Here is a 20,020-nt window from a genome sequence, read left to right on the forward strand (position 1 = left end):
CATATGCAAATACATGTGAAAATAGCATATCAATTCACCCGAATGAGGAAGGCACGTGAAAATCACGCAATGTACAAAAATTTGAAATTTAATTCCCTTTTATGATCAGTGAACATGTTCTGCAATACCATACAGTCTGGGTTCTTGTGACTTTTAAAAAAATAAATTTACAGTAATTCTTTTTTTACCAATTAAGGGGCATTTAGCGTGGCCAATTCACCTACCCTGTACATCTTAGGGTTATGGGGGTTGAGACCCACGCAGACGAGGGGAAAATGAACAAACTCCACAACACAGTGACCCGGGGTGGGGATCGAACCCGGGTCCTCAGTGCTGTGAGGCAGCAGTGCTAACCACTGCACCACTGTGCCGTCCCTCATGACATTTTAATGAAGCTTTTTCGTTTGTTTTGAGTGTTCCAGTGCATCTGTTTTCCATGTTAACTTTCCAGCTATCTCGAGTATGAGGCAATCCTAGAATGTTTTCATTGTCCCTCCTCACTGATGGTTGCCTCCCTCTCTCCAAAGCCTTGCCTCTTTTCTGACCAATCTATTCTTGAATAAAATCTTTCATATCCGGTCATATGCCAATTCTAACATTGATGTGAAGTTATAAATAAAAATCCAAGTTCCTGCTTTTCCTGATCTTTAATTCGCACATCATTGTCATTCAAGTAGTTGAACTGTGATAAAGAAACACCTAATTCTACACCAGCAAGGACAATGGAGAGCACAAGACAATTGAAGCATTTCATCTTGGTAAGGAGTTCAAGTGATATTTTAAAGAAGAGTGATGTATGGGTAGTTTATTTGCGTTTAATTATGCTTTAAATGGTCCAAATTTGTAACTCAATTTTTCTGTTTTTCTGAATGGAAGGTTGTGACTAGTGGTGTTCCACAGGTATCTGTGCTGGGGCCTCTGTTGTTTGTCAGATACATAAACAATTTGGTGAAAAATGTAGCTAGTCTGATTAGTAAGTTTGCAGATGACACCAAGGTTGGTGGAGTGGCAGATAGTGTTGAGGATTGTCAGAGGATGCAGCAGGATATAGATAGGTTGGAGACTTGGGCAGAGAATGGCAAATGGAGTTTAATCCGAAAAATGTGAGGTCATGCATTTTGGTAGGTCTAACATAGAGGGGAAATATACCGTAACTCTTAGGAATATAGAAAGTCAGAGAGATCTACTCCCACAGATCTTTGAAGGTAGCAACACAAGTGGACAAGGTAGTCAAGAAAGCATATGGAATGCTTGCCTTCATTGGACGGGGCATCGAGTATAAAAACTGGCAACTCATGCTACAGTTGTACGGAACCTTGGTAAGGCCGCACTTGGAATATTGCGCACAATTCTGGTCGCCGCACTACCAGAACGATGTGGAGGCTTTGGAGAGGGTGAAGAGGAGGTTTACCAGGATGTTGCCTAGTCTGGAGGGTGTTAGCTATGTGGAGAGGCTGAATAGGCTCGGACTGTTTTCATTAGAAAGACAGAGGTTGAGGGGTGACCTGATAGAGGCCTACAAGATTATTAGGGGCATGGTAGAGTGGATGGGCAGGCACTTTTTCCAAAGTTAGAGGGGTTAGTCACGAGGGGACACAGGTTTAAGGTCTGTGGGGAAAGGTTTAGAGGAGATGTGTGAGGCAGGTTTTTTACGCAGAGGGTGGTGAGTGCCTGGAACGTGTTGCCATGGGGAGGTTGTGGAAGCAGATCCATTAACGGCGTTTAAAGGCATCTTGACAAACACATGGATAGGATGGGTATAGTGGAATACGGCACAAGGAAGTGCTGAGGGTTTTGGCAAAGGTTGGTATCATTTAAAAAAATGTTTTTATTGGGTTTTATACATGGTATATCTACAGATGTACACACAGAGAAACCAAAAAGAAAGAATTAAAACAAAAACAAAGAGGAAAAAAAACAGGAAGTATATAGACAAAGAAGCAAGAAAAATTTCATTACACATACCAGTAAGGTTGGGGGGGGGGGGCTTTCCTTCTCCCCCCCCCGCCCCTCCACCCCCCACTTCTCTTTTTTCATACAAAACAAGCAAAACAAAACCGGGTGGAAGGCCCTGATGTCACTTGCATTTCTTTTTTTTTGTCCATTTGTCATTTGCCTCAGCTTCGGCCGTCTGTTGTACTTCTTCCTGTTGTTTCTTTCGCTCTTTCGCCTTGCTGTGCTGGTTGTGGTCATTGTCGTTTCCTGCGCTCTCCACCCAGTTTGTGTTCCCTCCTCTTTCCTCCCATCTGGCTCCCCTTTGTTGTTCTCTTTCCCTCGTCCTTCCTCCCTCACTGTCCCTCCCCACCTCCCTCCTTCCTCCCCTACCTCCCTTCTGCCCCCCTCCTCTCCTCCCTCCCCTTCTTCTCTGCTACTTTCTTTTCTGCTGTGTTTGGCTATTCCCCGGGTCCTCCCTCCCTTCCCTCTCTTCTATCATATCTTGGCTACTTTTGCCTGGCTCTTGATAACTTGATTATTTGTGTGTTTGTGCGTTTGTTTGTTGGCCACAAACATGTCTCGGAACAGTTGGGTGAATGGCTCCCATGTTTTGAGAAAGCCATCTTCCGACCCTCGGATGGTGAATTTGATTTTCTCCATTTGGAGAAATTCCGAGAGGTCGGACAGCCAGTCTGCAGCTTTGGGTGGTGCTGCTGACCGCCAGCCGAACAGGACTCTGCGGCGGGCGATCAGGGAGGCAAAGGCAAGAGCGTCTGCCCTCCTCCCCATGAAGAGATCTGGCTGATCTGATGTTGCTCCACCCTCATCCGCACCATTTGGGCATTGCCTTGAAGAAGGCTGTCCAGTGCCCAGCAAGTCTGGGGCAACATCAGAACATGTGAGCGTAGTTGGCTGTGCCTCCTTGGCACTGTTCACATCTGTCCTCCACCTCCGGAAAGAACCTACTCATTCGGGTTCTTGTTAAGTGGGCTCGATGTATCACTTTTAGTTGCGTTTGGTTGGAGTCTTGCACATGTGGAGGTGGAGTTGACCCTATGCGCACATGGAGGTGAAGTTAACCCTCCAGAGTCCCCACCCTATTTCGAGCCCCAAGTCTTCCTCCCATTTCCTCCTCGTCACGTCCAGTACAGTGTCGACCCTCTCTATCAGTTGTTGGTGCATGTCACTAGTTTCCTCTACCTAGAATGTCTGCGTCCAGTAGTTATTCTAATAGCGTCCATTGTGGTGGTCGTGGGTACGTTCTTGTCTCCTTCCGCAGGAATATTTTAAGCTGCAGGTATTTGAGTTTGTTGCCCTTAGCTAGCTGGGATCTCTCCGTCAGTTCGTCCAGTGTTGTGACCCTGCCGTCGGTGTTTAGGTCCCTGACTGTCAGGGTCCCCCCCCGTCCTGTCTCCACCTTTTAAAGGCGGCGTCCGTGAGTGCTGGCACAAACCTATGGTTGTAGCAGATGGGGGGCTTTGTCGGACATTTTGGTCAGGCCGAATTGTTGCGGTAGCTGGTTCCAGGTCTGGAGGGTGGCTACCACCACTGGACTGCTGGCGTGTTTTTTGGGTGGGGATGGGTGAGGGCCCGGAGCGAGGTCCCCCAGCAGGAGGCCTCCTCCCATTATTCTTTCTGCTGTCGCTGCCCAGTGGTAGTACTGTAGGTTTGGGAGGGCTAGCACCCCCCACCCCCCTGGACTTTGTTTTCTGTAGGAACTTCTTTGGGATCTTAGCATTCTTCTCCTCCCATACAAACGCTATGATTAACTTGTCCAATGAGTTGAAAAAGGCCGTGGGAATTTAGATCGGAATGGATCTAAGTAGGAAGAGGTACCTGTGCAGCACGTTCATTTGAATCGGCTGGACTCTCCCCGCGAGGGAGAGTGGGAGTGTGTTCCATCTCTGTAGGTCCTTTTTGACTTTCTCAGTCAGGCTGGTCAGGTTCCACTTGTGAACCCCCGCACAGTCTTGAGCAATTTGGTTCCCCAGGTAGCGGAATTTCTGTTGGGCTTGTTTAAACGGCAGTCCCACCAGTGCTGCCCCTCTCCCTTGCGAGTTCACTGGGAAGATCTTGCTTTTGCTCATATTGAGTTTGTCGCCCGAGGAGGCACCAAACTCTTTCAGGATGTGGTGATCCACAGTAATAATCTCTGCGCTGCACTCCTGTTGGGCCTGGACTTCCAGTGCAACCTCCAGAACCTCACCCTCAAATTCGGCGGGCCCTTACCCCCCCTTACCGTTTGCGGCCTTGCCACCCTCAAGGTCGATCCCCCCTCCCTTTTTGCCAATCTAACTGCGGATTGCAAGCCCGTTGCCACTAGGAGCAGATGGTACAGCACCCAGGACAAGACCTTCATCAGGTCCGAAGTCCAGCGGCTGCTTAAGGAGGGTATTATCGAGGCCAGCAACAGCCCCTGGAGAGCCCAAGTGGTAGTGGTTAAAACTGGGGAGAAACACAGGATGGTCGTGGACTACAGCCAGACCATCAATCGGTACACGCAGCTCGACGCGTACCCACTCCCACGCATATCTGATATGGTCAATCAGATTGCGCAGTACCAGGTCTTCTCAACAATTAACCTGAAATCCACCTACCACCAGCTCCCCATCCGGAAGTCGGACCGGCCATACACTGCCTTTAAGGTGGACGGTCACCTCTACCACTTCTTTAGGGTCCCTTTCGGTGTCACAAATGAGGTCTCGGTCTTCCAAAGAGAGATAGACCGAATGATCGATCAGTACGGTTTGCGGGCCACCTTTCCGTACTTAGATAATGTCCCCACCTGCGGCCATGACCAGCAGGACCACGATGCCAACCTCGATAAATTCCTCCGCACTGCCACTCTTCTCAACCTGACCTACAACAAAGAGAGGTGTGTGTTCAGCATGACCCGGTTAGCCATTCTCGGCTATATAGTCCAAAACGGACTTCTCGGGCCCGACCCTGACCGCATGCGCCCCCTCATGGAACTTCCCCTCCCAAACATGCCCCAAGGCCCTCAAACGCTGCCTGGGGTTCTTTTCATAGTGGGTCCCAAACTATGCGGACAAGGCCCACCCACTCATTCAGTCCACCCAATTCCCTCTCGCGGCCGAGGCACAACACGCTTTCGCCCGCATCAGAGCAGACATTGCCAAGGCCGGGATGCGCGCAGTGGACGAGTCACTGCCTTTCCAAGTAGAAAGCGACGCTTCAGACGTCACCCTTGCCGCCACTGTAAACCAGGCAGGCAGACCCGTGACACTCTTTTCCCGCACCCTTCATGCCTCTGAAATTCGACACTCATCTGTCGAAAAGGAGGCCCAAGGTATCGTTGAAGCTGTGCTGCATTGGAGGCATTACCTGGCCGGTGAGAGATTCACTCTCCTTATGTACCAACGGTCGGTAACCTTCATGTTCAATAACACACAGCGGGGCAAGATCAAAAATGATAAAATCTTGCGGTGGAGAATCGAGCTCTCCACCTGTAATTACGAGATCTTGTATCGCCCCGGTAAACTCAACGAGCCCCCAGACACCCTCTCCGAGGTACATGTGCCAGCGCACAAGTGGACCAATTCCGGGCCCTACACGACAGCCTTTGTCACCCAGGGGTCACACGATTGTACCATCTGGTCAAAGCTCGCAATCTGCCCTACTCCGTCGAGGAAGTAAGGACAATCACCAGGGACTGCCAGGTCTGTGCGGACTGCAAGCCGCACTTCTACCGGCCGGACTGTGCGGGCCTGGTGAAGGCTTCCCCCACTTTGAACGCCGCAGCGTGGATTTCAAAGGGCCCCTCCCCTCCACCGACCGTAACACGTACATTCTCAGTGTGGTCGATGAGTACTCCAGATTCCCCTTTGCCATCCCATGCCCCGATATGACATCTGCCACCGTCATCAAGGCCCTCAGCACCTTCTTCGCCCTGTTTGGTTTCCCCGCCTACATCCACAGTGACAGGGGATCCTCAATCATGAGCGATGAGTTGCGGCAGTTCCTGCTCAGCAGGGGTATAGCCTCCAGCAGGACGACCAGCTACAACCCCCGGGGAAATGGGCAAGTAGAACGGGAGAATGGGACGGTTTGGAGGGCCGTCCAGCTGGCCCTACGGTCCAGGACCTCCCAGCCTTTGGCTGGCAGGAGGTCCTCCCTGACGCTCTACGCTCCATCCGGTCAATATTGTGCACCGCCACTAATAACACACCCCATGAATGTGTTTTCACCTTCCCCAGGAAGTCCACATCTGGGGTGTCACTCCCGACTTGGCTCGCTGTTCCAGGACCGGTCCTTCTCCATAGGCACGTCCGACTCCACAAGGCGGACCCCTTGGTGGGCAGGGTTCACCTGCTCCACGCCAACCCTCAATATGCCTACGTTGAGTTCCCCGACGGCTGCCAAGATACAGTCTTACTCAGGGACCTGGCACTGTCAGGTTCCACCCCAACACCCCCCCCCCCACCCCCACCAATACGCCCCCTCCCCCACCTCCCACCGCGCCGCCAATATTGACCCCACCAGACCTGGTGGAGACCCCTCCTCTTTTCCGCACAAGTGGACGAAGAGGACTTCTGCACGCTCCCGGAGCTCCCCGATGACTGACCAGCATCAGCACCGCCACCGCTGCCACCTCCACCACTGCCAGCACCGACTTCGCCACCACTGTTACGCCGCTCCCAACGAAGCACCACGCACCGGACCGGCTGAACCTTTGACGGACTCCGGACCGTCAACATGGACTTTTCTTTCCCTACCACTGTACATAATTGCACTAATTGTATATAGTTTCACGTCACCCCCGCCGGACTCATTTTTAACAGGGGGTGAATGTGGTGAACCACTGTAATAGGAGATGTAAGGTAGGACCTACACTACAGGTTCGCCGGTAGCTCCTGCCGTCTGGCTCCGCCCAGGCAGAACTATATAAATATGCATGACCTCCAGTGCCCTGCCATTTCGCCAGCTGCAGCAGGAGGCCACGCATCTGACTGTAATAAAGCCACAGTTGTACCCAACTTTAGTCTTTGTGCAATTGATCATGCATCACAGGAGCGCGATGATTCCTTCCATGCTGCATTGTGGGTCCGAGATGTATAGAATGAAGCATCTTACACGTTTTTTCTCTGATACAAGCTTGAGATTTCTACTTCGAACATAGAACATAGAACAGGACAGCACAGAACAGGCCCTTCGGCCCTCAATGTTGTGCCGAGCTTTGTCCGAAACCAAGATCAAGCTATCCCACTCCCTGTCATTCTGGTGTGCTCCATGTGCCTATCCAATATCCACTTGAAAGTTCCTAAAGTGTCCGACTCCACTGTCACAGCAGGCAGTCCATTCCACACTCTAACCACTCTCTGAATAAAGAACCTACCTCGGACATCCCTCCTATATCTCCCACCCCAAACCTTGTAGTTATGCCCCCTTGTAACACCTACATCCACCCGAGGAAATAGTCTTTGAAAGTCCACTCTATCAATTCCCCTCATCATCTTATAAACCTCTATTAAGTCACCTCTCATCCTCCTTCGCTCCAATGAGAAAAGCCCTAGCTCCCTCAACCTTTCCTCATAAGACCCACGCTCCAATCCAGGCAGCATCCTGGTAAATGTCCTTTGCACCCTTTCCAATGCTTCCACATCCTTCCTATAATGAGGTGACCAGAACTGCACACAATACTCCAAATGTGGTCTCACCAGGGTCCTGTACAGTTGCAGCATAACCCCACGGCTCTTAAACTCAAACCCCCTGTTAATAAACGCTAACACACTATAGGCCTACTTCACGGCTCTATCCACTTGAGTGGCAACCTTCAGAGATCTGTGGACATGAACCCCAAGGTCTCTCTATTCCTCCACATTCCTCAGAACCCTGCCGTTGACCCTGTAATCCGCATTCAAATTTGTCCGACCAAAATGAATCACCTCGCACTTATCAGGGTTAAACTCCATCTGCCACTTTTCGGCCCAGCTCTGCATCCTATCAATGTCTCTTTGCAGCCTACAACAGCCCTCCACCTCATCCACTACTCCACCAATTTGGGTGTCATCAGCAAATTTACTGACCCACCCTTCAGGCCCCTCCTCCAAGTCATTTATAAAAATCACAAATAGCAGAGGACCCAGCACTGATCCCTGTGGTACACCGCTGGTAGCTGGTCTCCAGTCTGAACATTTTCCATCCATCACCACCCTCTGTCTTCCATGTGATAGCCAGTTACTTATCCAATTGGCCTAATTTCCCTCTACCCCACACCTCCTTACTTTCTTCATGAGCCAATCATGGGGTACCTTATCAAACACCTTACTGGAATCCATGTATACGACATCAACTGCTCTACCTTCATCTACACACTTAGTTACCTCCTCAAAGAATTCAATCAAATTTGTGAGGCAAGACTTACCCTTCACGAATCCGTGTTGACACGTGTTAACACATCCGTGTTAACACATTCGTCATCTTCACAAAATTATTCTGGCTATCTCTATCCATCTTCTGAATTTGGCACCACATCTACCTTCTTCTGTCCTTATTTGTCCTAAGTAGACTGATTTTTCTTCTTGTTCCAGGGTGACACCACGCACTTCAATATTCACTTTAGTTTCTTCTAACATATTCCTTGTAACTACCATTTTTTTTGTCTTTTTCTGGTCAGATTCAATACATATTCTAAGCTTCTAGATATTTTGTAAGGCCTCTTCTTATTCTGTAAGTAGTGCTGTGTCATCAGTTAATCACAAGTTTGTTATATTCTTGCCTCCAACCTTTCCGCCTGCAAGTATTTCTGAGTCTTTGAATATTTGTTCTGTGTACAGACTGAATAATTTTGGCGACAGTACACAGTCTTGTCTTCAATTGAAACATCTCTGATTGGCCTTCTTCTGACCTGATCCTTGCTTTTGGTTCCAAGATAGATCCTGGATAAATCTCACATCTTTGCTGTCAGCGTCACATTTCAGCAGCACCTCTTTTGGCGTTAAACATGACTGAACGTTTTTCGTAGCCTATAAAATTTCTATATATACATTATTGTTTGCTTCCAGATATTTATCAAAGATAATTCTTAAGGTAATTATTCCCTCTCTTGTACCTACTCCATTTTGAAATCCAGACTGCATTTCAGCAATTTCTGCTCCAACCCTTTAATTATTTCTGTCCAGTATGATTTTCAAGATCACTTTAAATTTTTTTTTTAAATATGTTTTATTGAAAATTCTTTCCCAAACAACAATTTTTCCCCTCTTACAAAGCAAACGCAACAGTAACAATACAGACATTTTTAACAATACACAAGTAACAAAACCCCATTATCTTTGACCTAAACTAAATTACCCCCCCCCCCACTCCCCCCTCCCCCCCCCCCCCTTCCCCCTGGGTTGCTGCTGCTGGTCATCTGTCTTCCCTCTAACGTTCCCCTAGGTAGTCGAGAAATGGCTGCCACCGCCTGGTGAACCCTTGAGCCGATCCTCTCAGGGCAAACTTTATCTGCTCCAGTTTAATGAACCCCGCCATATCATTTACCCAGGCCTCCAGTCCGGGGGTTTTTGCCTCCTTCCACATGAGTAGGATCCTGCGCCGGGCTACTAGGGACGCAAAGGCCACAACGTCGGCCTCTTTCGCCTCCTGCACTCCCGGCTCTTCCGCAACTCCAAATAGAGCCAACCCCCAGCCTGGTTTGACCCGGGCCTTCACCACCCGCGAAATCACTCCCGTCACTCCCTTCCAATACCCTTCCAGTGCCGGGCACGCCCAAAACATATGTGCGTGGTTTGCCGGGCTCCCGCCACACCTCTCACATTTGTCCTCCACTCCAAAGAACCTGCTCAATCTTGCTCCCGTTATGTGTGCTCTATGTAGCACTTTAAATTGAATCAGGCTAAGCCTGGCGCATGAGGAAGAGGAATTTACCATGCTTAGGGCATCAGCCCACATACCCTCCTCTATCTCCTCCCCTAGTTCTTCTTCCCACTTTCCTTTTAGTTCGCCCACCGACTCCTCCCCCTCTTCCCTCATCTCTCGGTAAATCTCTGACACCTTGCCCTCTCCGACCCACACCCCTGAAAGCACCCTGTCCTGTATCCCCTGTGTCGGGAGCAACGGAAATTCCCTCACCTGTTGTCTAGTAAACGCCCTCACCTGCATATATCTCAAGAAATTTCCCCGGGGCAACTTATACTTTTCCTCCAATGCTCCCAAGCTCGCAAAAGTCCCATCTATAAATAAATCTCCCACCCTCCTAATTCCCAACTGGTACCAGCTCTGAAATCCTCCATCCATTCTTCCTGGGGCGAACCTATGGTTGTTCCTGATTGGGGACCCCACCAGGGCTCCCCGCACCCCTCTCTGTCGCCTCCACTATCCCCAGATATTCAATGTTGCCGCCACCACCGGGTTCGTGGTAAACTTTTTAGGTGAGATCGGTAGCGGCGCCGTCACCAGCGCCTCTAAACTCGTCCCTTTACAGGACTTTCTCTCCAGTCTTTTCCACGCCGCTCCCTCTCCCTCCATCATCCATTTACGTATCATTGCCACATTGGCGGCCCAATAGTAATCGCCCAAGTTCGGTAGTGCCAATCCTCCTCTGTCCCTACTACGCTAAAGGAACCCCCTCCTTACTCTCGGAACTTTCCCTGCCCACACGAAGCTCGTGATGCTCCTGTCTATTTTATTAAAAAAGGTCTTGGTGATTAGTATAGGGAGACATTGAAATACAAATAAGAACCTCGGGAGGACCATCATCTTAATTGCTTGCACCCTGCCTGCCAGCGATAGAGGCTGCATGTCCCACCTCTTGAAGTCCTCCTCCATTTGTTCTACCAACCGTGTCAGATTAAGTCTGTGCAAGGTTCCCCAGCTCCTAGCGATCTGAATCCCCAGGTATCGGAAGTTTCTTTCCACTTTCCTTAGAGGCAAGCCTTCTATCTCTCTACTCTGGTCCCCTGGATGTATCACAAATAATTCACTCTTCCCCATGTTTAGCCTATACCCCGAGAAATCCCCCAAGCCCCTCAAAATTCGCATAACCTCTATCATCCCCCCCGCTGGGTCCGACACGTATAACAATAGGTCATCCGCGTATAACGAGACTCGGTGTTCTTCTCCCCCTCTAATCACCCCTCTCCATTTCCTGGTGTCTCTCAACGCCATGGCCAGAGGTTCAATTGCCAACGCGAACAACAATGGAGACAGCGGGCATCCCTGTCTTGTACCCCTATATAGTCGGAAATACTCCGATCTATGTTGACCTGTAACTACGCTTGCCCTGGGAGCCCCATAAAGAAGTCTAACCCAGCTAATAAACCCGTTCCCAAACCCAAACCTCCTTAACACTTCCCATAAATACTCCCACTCCACCCTATCAAATGCCTTCTCGGCGTCCATTGCCGCCACTATCTCTGCCTCCCCCTCCACTGGGGGCATCATTATCACCCCTAATAGTCGTCGCACGTTAACATTCAGTTGTCTCCCTTTTACGAACCCTGTCTGGTCTTCATGCACCACCCCCGGGACACAGTCCTCTATCCTCGATGCCAGTACCTTTGCCAACAATTTGGCGTCCACGTTCAATAATGAAATGGGTCTATAGGACCCGCACTGCAACGGATCTTTATCCCTCTTCAAAATTAACGATATCGTCGCCTCCGACATCGTCGGGGGTAGAGTCCCCCCTTCCCTGGCCTCTTTGAACGTCCTCACCATCAACGGGGCCAACAAGTCCACATATTTTCTGTAATATTCCACCGGGAACCCGTCTGGTCCCGGGGCCTTCCCTGCTTGCATGCTTCCCAGTCCCTTAATAACCTCGTCCACCCCAATCGGTGCCCCCAGGCCTACCACCCCCCGCTCCTCAACTTTCGGGAACCTCAATTGGTCCAGGAACTGCCGCATCCCCTCCTCTCCCTCTGGGGGTTGAGACCTATACAGTTCCTCATAGAAGGTCTTGAACACCTCATTTATCTTTCCTGCCCTTCGCACCGTGTCTCCCCTTTCGTCTCTAATTCCTTCTATCTCCCTCGCTGCTGCCCTCTTTCGCAATTGATGAGCCAACAGGCGACTAGCCTTTTCCCCATATTCATACCTCCTCCCCTGTGCCTTCCTCCACAGTACCTCCGCCTTTCTGGTGGTCAGAAGGTCAAATTCCGTCTGGAGTCGTCTCCTCTCCCTGTACAATTCCTCCTCCGGGGTCTCTGCAAATTCCCTATCCACCCTTAAAATCTCCCCCAGTAATCTTTCCCTTTCCTTGGCCTCTGTTTTCCTTTTGTGGGCCCCAATGGAGATCAGCTCTCCTCTGACCACCGCTTTTAGTGCTTCCCATACCACTCCCACAGGGACCTCACCGTCGTCATTGACCTCCAGGTATCTCTCAATACACCCCTGCACTCTTGCACACACTCCCTCATCCGCCATCAGTCCCACATCTAATCGCCAGAGTGTTCTCTGCTCCCTTTCCTCTCCTAATTCTAGGTCCACCCAATGTGGGGCATGATCCGAAACCGCTATGGCTGAGTACTCAGCTTCTTTCACCCTAGAGATCAACGACCTTCCCAAAACAAAGAAATCTGTCCGGGAGTACACTTTATAGACATGGGAGAAGAAGGAAAACTCCCTAGCCCTAGGTCTAAGAAATCGCCATGGATACACTCCCCCCATTTGGTCCATAAACCCCTTAAGTACCTTGGCCGCTGCCGGCCTTCTTCCGGTCCTTGAGCTGGATCTATCTAGCCCCGGGTCCAGCACCGTATTAAAGTCCCCTCCTAAAATCAAGTTTCCTACCTCCAGGTCCGGTATACGCCCCAGCATCCGTCTCATAAATCCCGCATCGTCCCAGTTTTGGGCATACGCATTAACCAACACGACCTCCATTCCCTCCAGCCTGCCACTCACCATTACATATCTACCTCCGCTATCTGCTACGATGTTCTTTGCTTCAAATGCTACCCGTTTCCCCACCAAAATGGCCACCCCTCTATTCTTTGCGTCCAGTCCTGAGTGGAACACCTGTCCCACCCATCCTTTCCTTAACCTAACTTGGTCCGCCACCTTTAGGTGCGTCTCTTGGAGCATAACCACGTCTGCCCTTAGTCCTTTCAAATGCGCGAGCACTCGGGCCCTTTTTATCGGTCCGTTCAGGCCTCTCACGTTCCACGTGATCAGCCTCACTAGGGGGCTACCTGCCCCCCTCCAGTGTCGACTAGCCATTACCTTCTCTAGGCCAGTCCCATATCCCGCCTCCGCGCTCCCGCTCGCTCCCCCAGCGTCGCACACCATCCCCGCCCACCCACTCTTTAGCCATTTCCTTTTGGATTTCCGCAGCAGCAACCCAGTTGTCCCCCCCCCCCCCCCCCCCCCCCCCCCCCCCCGCTAGATCTCTTTATAGCATGATTGCTCCCCCCATATTACTTCCATAAGTCAGCTGACTTCAACTGACCCCGGCTACTCCTGCTCACTCCTCGACCCCCCCCCCGTGTGGGGAACTCCCATCCGCCTTGCGCCTGTCTTCCCGCCTTATTCTTTCTGGCACGGGAACATCCCTTTATCTGACCCGCCTCTTATGGCGCAGCTCCCTTTCCCCTCCCCCTCCCCTTCCCCATTCTCCAACTATGTCCCGTCTTTCCCCCCTCACCGGCGCCCACATTTCCCCAATGTCTCCCCCCTTCCCAATTTACTTCTCAATTAACTTCAACCATAACATTAACAATAACATTTCCTGCAGCATCAGTCCCTCAGTTCCGATCCAATTTCTCTTCTTTGATGAAGGTCCATGCTTCCTCCGCCGTCTCGAAATAATGGTGTCTCTCCTGATACGTGACCCATAGTCTTGCCAGCTGCAGCATCCCGAACTTCACCTTCCTTTTATGCAACACCTCTTTGGCTCGTTTGAAGCTCGCCCTCCTTCTCGCCACCTCCGCACTCCAATCCTGGTATACCCGTACCACTGCATTCTCCCATCTGCTACTCCGCACCTTTTTAGCCCATCTCAGGACCTCTTCTCTATCCTTAAGGCGGTAAAATCGCACGATTATCGCCCTGGGTGGTTCTCCCGCTTTTGGTCTTCTCGCCGGAATCCGATTTGCCCACTCCACCTCCAAGGGGCCCGTAGGGGCCTCAGCACCCATCAGTGAGCTCAGCATCGTACTTGCGTACGCTCCACAGTCCACTCCTTCCACACCCTCAGGGAGACGCAGTATCCGAAGGATCTTCCTTCGCGCTCCGTTTTCTAGGGCTTCGATCCTTTCAGTACACTTTTTATGAAGTGCCTCGTGCGTCTGTGTCTTAACCGCCAGGCCCAGGATCTCGTCCTCAATATCTGTCACCTTCTGCTCCACCACGCGGAGCTCTGTCTCCTGGATCTTTAGTGTCTTCTTGAGCCCCTCAATTGCCTGTAGCATCGGGGTCAGCACCTCCCTCTTCAGCAGCTCCACGCACCGTCTCACAATTTCATCCTGCTCAGGCCCCCATGTCGCCTGCGCTTTCTCCGCCGCCATCTTGTACTTCTCTCTTTCTGACCCTTTGGTCGACGATTCCTCGCGCTGCAGCCGCCGCCGCCGGTTTTTTCCTCCTTCCTTTGGGGGGGACTCCCTTCTCACACACCCCACACCAGGTTGCGTCATCGAAAAATTCCCCGTTGGGGCTCTTAAAAGAGCCCGAAGGTCCGTCGGAGCTGGAGCCGCTGAAACGTGCGGCTAGCTAGGCATCACTGCAACCGGAAGCCTCAAGATCACTTTAATGAGATGACTCATTACGCTTATAGTTCTGAACTGATTGTACTCTGTTGCTATAGATTTCTCAGGTATCTTAACAAACAATGAATATCTCAATTCACTTGGAATATATCCTGACCTGAAAGATGCAGCATGCTGCAAAGGAAATATTACCAAAATGGAAAAGAAAACGAGACAAAGAGTGGATGACGGATACTAGCAATGATGATAGAAGGGGGAAAGAAAATAAACAGAACTGAGTATAAAGACATTGAAAAGAAAATATAGAATACATGTAGGAAGGCTAAAGAGAAATGGTGTAATAAGATGTGTGATGAAATATTAGAGTTGGTAAGAAATCATAAAATGAGAGCTATAGACCCAAAGGTGAAATATTTGACAGATAGAAAGGAAAGGATAACTGCAGATAGTGGGTAAATAAAAATCCAAAGGTGGACAGGTTATGTGGATTGGTCATGATCAATGTGTGGGGTAGGGCAGAGGAGTGGGCCGAGATAAAGTGGTCTTTCAGAGGGCCGGTGCAGACTCAGTGATCGGAATGGCCTCCTTCTGCACCGTATGGATTCTATGAAGAAAAAGATGGCAAAATACTGTTTGAAAGGGATGCACTAGTAAAAAGGACACACTATAAGCGTGATGGCCCAAATGGTGGGATTTCTCAAGATATAGAGGCAGACGACGGACCAAACTTTTTGATATCAGAATGCTTTGAAAATGATTAGTACAAGGAAAGCGCCAGGCCTCGATGAAGTAACAACAGAATATAGTGACAGGGTTTGGTACATTTAAGGCTTAATGTGGGACTGAGTACAATACAGCTTACACAGTGATATAAGATGACACCTGACCCAGATGAGAGTCAGTCTGGAGATGGGCACAGTTGGGTTAAGACGTACCATGGAGTCAGCTCCATTCATGTACTTTCTAATGTAAATATGTACATAATTATCAGTTGTTAACAAAGATTTGTTGTTAACATACTCCATACTATGAAGCAGGATTCTTCCCCGAACATCTAAAAGCTCTTGAAGAAACAAGAAATTGAAGTGAAAAAAAATTTTGTAATAAGATATGTACCAAAACCAAATGATTTGTGTTCAAATCAATGCTAGGGACCAAATTGGATATAATTGGATTGGGTACAACATAAGAACATAAGCCCTAGGAGCAGGAGTAGGCAATCTGGCCCCTCAAGCCTGCTCCTCCATTAAATAAGATCATGGCTGATCTTTTTGTGGACTCAGCTCCACTTACCCACCCACTCACCTTAATTCCTTTACTGTTCAAAAATCTATCAATCTTTGCCTTAAAAACATTCAATGAGGTAGCCTCAACTGCTTCATTGGGCAGGGAATTTCACAGATTCACAACCCTTTGGGTGACGAAGTTCCTCCTCAACTCAGTCCTAAATCTGCTCCCCCTTATTTTGAGGCTATGCCCCCTACTTCTAGTTTCACCCGCCAGTGGAAACAACCTCCCTGCTTCTATCCTATCTATTCCCTTCATAATTTTAAATGTTTCTATAAGAACTCCCCTCACTCTTCTAAATTCCAATGAGTATGGTGCCAGTCGACTCATGCTCTCCTCATAAGCTAATCCTCTCAACTCTGGAATCAACCTAGTGAATCTCCTCTGCACCCCCTCCAGTGCCAGCACATCCTTTCTCAAGTAAGGAGACCAAAATTGTATACAGTACTTCAGGTATGGCCTCACCAGCAACCTATACAGCTGCAGCATACCCTCCCTATTTTTAAACCCCATCCCTCTAGCAATGAAGGACAACATTCCATTTGCCTTCTTAATTACCTGCTGCATCTCAAACCAACTTTTTGGGATTCATGCACAAGAACACTCATGTGCCTCGGCACAGCTGCATGCTGCAATTTTCTACCATTTAAATAATAGTCGATTTTGCTGTTATTCCTACAACGTGAAAGAACAGACTGATTGAAACTCTTCACAGAATCCATTATTCTATTTGAGGAGAGAATGAGGCTTCTTGTCTTCAAGAGCCTACCACCTTGATCTCACATCAAGGAATTAGCGCTTTTGGAAAATCAGGATGTCTGCTTTTTATTGGGAGAAGGGGTGTACCAATTGCCTCTCATCCATCTGTAAAACTAGAAGTTATATGCAGTGTTAAGGTACAGTTCTAATCACCTGCATTTTTACTGTATGCTGTAAGAGGGTAAGAAGTGTGATAAATCATTGTATTTCTCCAAGGAGGAGACCATATCTGATCTGCAAGAAGCTGAAGCCAATGGCTGGGATTCTCCGAGCCTCCGCGCCCAAATCATGCTCGGCGCGGGGTCGGAGAATCGGGTCTCAGACCCGCGGTGCCGGGACCCGCGATTCTCTGCAGACCAGAGAATCGCCGCCAGCTGCGTGTGCGCAGTCGACGTGGCGCCGGTTGGGGGCAGTTGGAATAGTCCCCCATGGCTATTCTCCGCAATCGACTGGCCTCGTTCCCGACGAGTTCCGCCGGCTTAGTTCCAACCTGGTTCCACCCGGCGGGAGCTCGGACCCACGGCCGCACTGGCCGTCCTGGTGGATTGGGGGGAGGGGGGTGGATCAGATTCTGGGGGCGGTCTCCACGACGGACAGGCCCACGATCGGGGGCTACAGATCGGCAGGCACGCGATCCGGGGGGGGGGCCTATCTCTTCCACGCTGGCCGTCTGTGTGGCTCTGCCATGTTGCGCATGCACGGACCCGCGGCCGGATGTGCAGGGCCCCGTATAGGTAGCAGGAGCTGCACGGCGCACGGCGGGGCCCTGCTATCCCTCTTAAAACCGGAGAATCACTCCGGACTTTTTGAAAAATGTCTGGAGTGATTAGCGGCCATTTTCCGGCGGGCGTGGGGACATAGCCCTATTTTCACAGAATCCCGGCCAATATAAGAGGTAAATAATATAATAGCATCAATTCTAGCCTTGTTGACTGTCTGTGCGGAGTTTGCACTTTTCCCCATTTCCTCCATAGCTCCGGTTTCTTCCCACAGTCCAAAGATGTGCAGGCTAGGTGGATTAGCCATGCTAAGTTGCCCTTTAGAGTCCAAGGACGTGCAGATTAGGTGGGGTTATTGGGCTATGGGGATAAGGGGGAGGAGTGAGCCTAGGTGGGCTGCTCTATCAGAGGGTCGGTACCGACTCAATGGGATGAATGGCCTCCTATTATATTGGAAATCTTTACATTTGGAAATAATGTTTGAGGCACGTGGAGGAAATTATGTAAATTTGAAACAAAGATTCATATTGAGTGTAACAGAGTGTTCTAATATGGCTGTTGCCGTTGTTTCCACAATGATATGATGTATTTCGTCTTTCCTCAGGATTGAGGATGACTTGCTTCCATTCGGTTTCACTTTGTCCAAGGTGGCTGATAAGTCCAATGCTTGATTTGCAGGCTCTGGCACATGCAGAGCCAGTTCTGTTTGTAGGATCGACTAGATTAATTTTTTGGACGTTAATGCACTCTCTCCGGCAGCTTAACTTCACCTCTGCGTGATCCTAGTGAGGTCCCTCGATGTGTTTGGTGCCTTCCTGAATGAAGCTTCTCTATTTTGGTTGGTCAGAAGCCAGGGGCTCCTATGAGTCAGAGGACATGTTTGATATCTTCAGGGAAGTTTGAGGACATTCCCAAAGCTATTTCACTGTCCTCTTGGGAGTCTTCTGCTGCAATCGAGTTCCGAGTCGAATAGCTGCTTCAGGAGTCCAGTGCAGGCATGCAAATCGATACTGGTTTGAGAAAGGGCATAATAATAATCTTTATTAGTGTCACAAGTCGACTTACATTAACACTGCAATGAAGTTAATGTTAAATGCCCCTAGTCACCACATTCCGGCGTCTGTTCAGGTACACAGAGGGAGAATTCAGAATGTCCAAATTACCTAAAAAACGCGCTATTAGGTAATTTGGACATTCTGAATTCTCTCTCTGTGTATCCGAACAGGCGCTGGAGTGTGGCAACTAGGGGCTTTCACAATAACTTCATTGCGGTGTTAATGTAAGTCTACTTGTGACACTAATAAAGATTATTATTTTTAATATGTCCTTTCTCAAACCAGTATCGATTTGCATGCCTGCACTGGACTCCTGAAGCAGCTATTCGACTCGGAACTCGATTGCAGCAGAAGACGCCCAAGAGAACATTGATATTGGACGACCTTTCATGCCACTAAATTTGAAGGATCTTGTGAAGACACCAGTGGTGGTAGTTCTCCCGTTCTTTGAGGTGCCTGCTTTAGTTGGCCAAGTGACCATATCATAAAGGAGCACAGGAATCACTGTTACCCCACCATGAACTTGGCCTAGGATTTGGGATCTTGGTCCACAAATATTCTTTTCCTCAGTCAGCCAAGATCCGCGCTGGCACATTGGAGGTGCTGATGAATTTCACCATTTATATCAGCCTTCCTTGACAGGAGGTTCTCAAGGTTTGGAAAATGGTCCACCTCTTCTAGGAGCCCGCAGTCAATTCTTAACGGGCAGGAGAGGTGTTTTGCTGTGAAAGCTGGTTGGAGGAGAACCTCAGTTTGCCAGGGATTTAGCAAAATGTCCATTTTCTCATTTGTTTTGGGGAAGAAGTCGACAATGATCAGGAGCCCAGTTTCCAAGTGAGCATAATCACAGACGCTGCATAATGAAGCCCAATGTCTGAAGTTGGAGAAGGTGTACAAAGAACAAAGAACAAAGAAATGTACAGCACAGGAACAGGCCCTTCGGCCCTCCAAGCCCGTGCCGACCATGCTGCCCGACTAAACTACAATCTTCTACACTTCCTGGGTCCGTATCCTTCTATTCCCATCCTATTCATATATTTGTCAAGATGCCCCTTAAATGTCCCTATCGTCCCTGCTTCCACTACCTCCTCCGGTAGCGAGTTCCAGGCACCCACTACCCTCTGCGTAAAAAACTTGCCTCGTACATCTACTCTAAACCTTGCCCCTCTCACCTTAAACCTATGCCCCCTAGTAATTGACCCCTCTACCCTGGGGAAAAGCCTCTGACTATCCACTCTGTCTATGCCCCTCATAATTTTGTAGACCTCTATCAGGTCTCCCCTCAACCTCCTTCGTTCCAGTGAGAACAAACCGAGTTTATTCAATCACTCCTCATAGCTAATGCCCTCCATACCAGGCACCATTCTGGTAAATCTCTTCTGCACCCTCTCTAAAGCCTCCACATCCTTCTGGTAGTGTGGCGACCAGAATTGAACACTAATTGAACACTGTAGATTGAACGGTTTCTGTCTGTTCTTAGATTATTTCTACACAGGTAGGTCATTTGCTGGGGGTGAGGTGCAGTGTTGTAGTGAGGAAAATGGAGAAGAGGGTTGGTGCAATGACACAATCTTGTTTGATCCCAGTCTTCACTGAATGA

General features: G+C 49.4%; 1 protein-coding gene across 6 annotated transcripts in view; it reads left to right on the forward strand.

Moving 5' to 3' along the window:
• Window positions 1-20,020, forward strand: part of akap6 (A kinase (PRKA) anchor protein 6) — a 1,059,704-nt gene that overhangs the window by 306,165 nt on the left and 733,519 nt on the right. The window lies entirely within an intron of this gene.

The sequence above is a fragment of the Scyliorhinus torazame genome, chromosome 2 (genome assembly GCF_047496885.1).
Source record: "Scyliorhinus torazame isolate Kashiwa2021f chromosome 2, sScyTor2.1, whole genome shotgun sequence".
Lineage (NCBI taxonomy): Eukaryota > Metazoa > Chordata > Chondrichthyes > Carcharhiniformes > Scyliorhinidae > Scyliorhinus > Scyliorhinus torazame.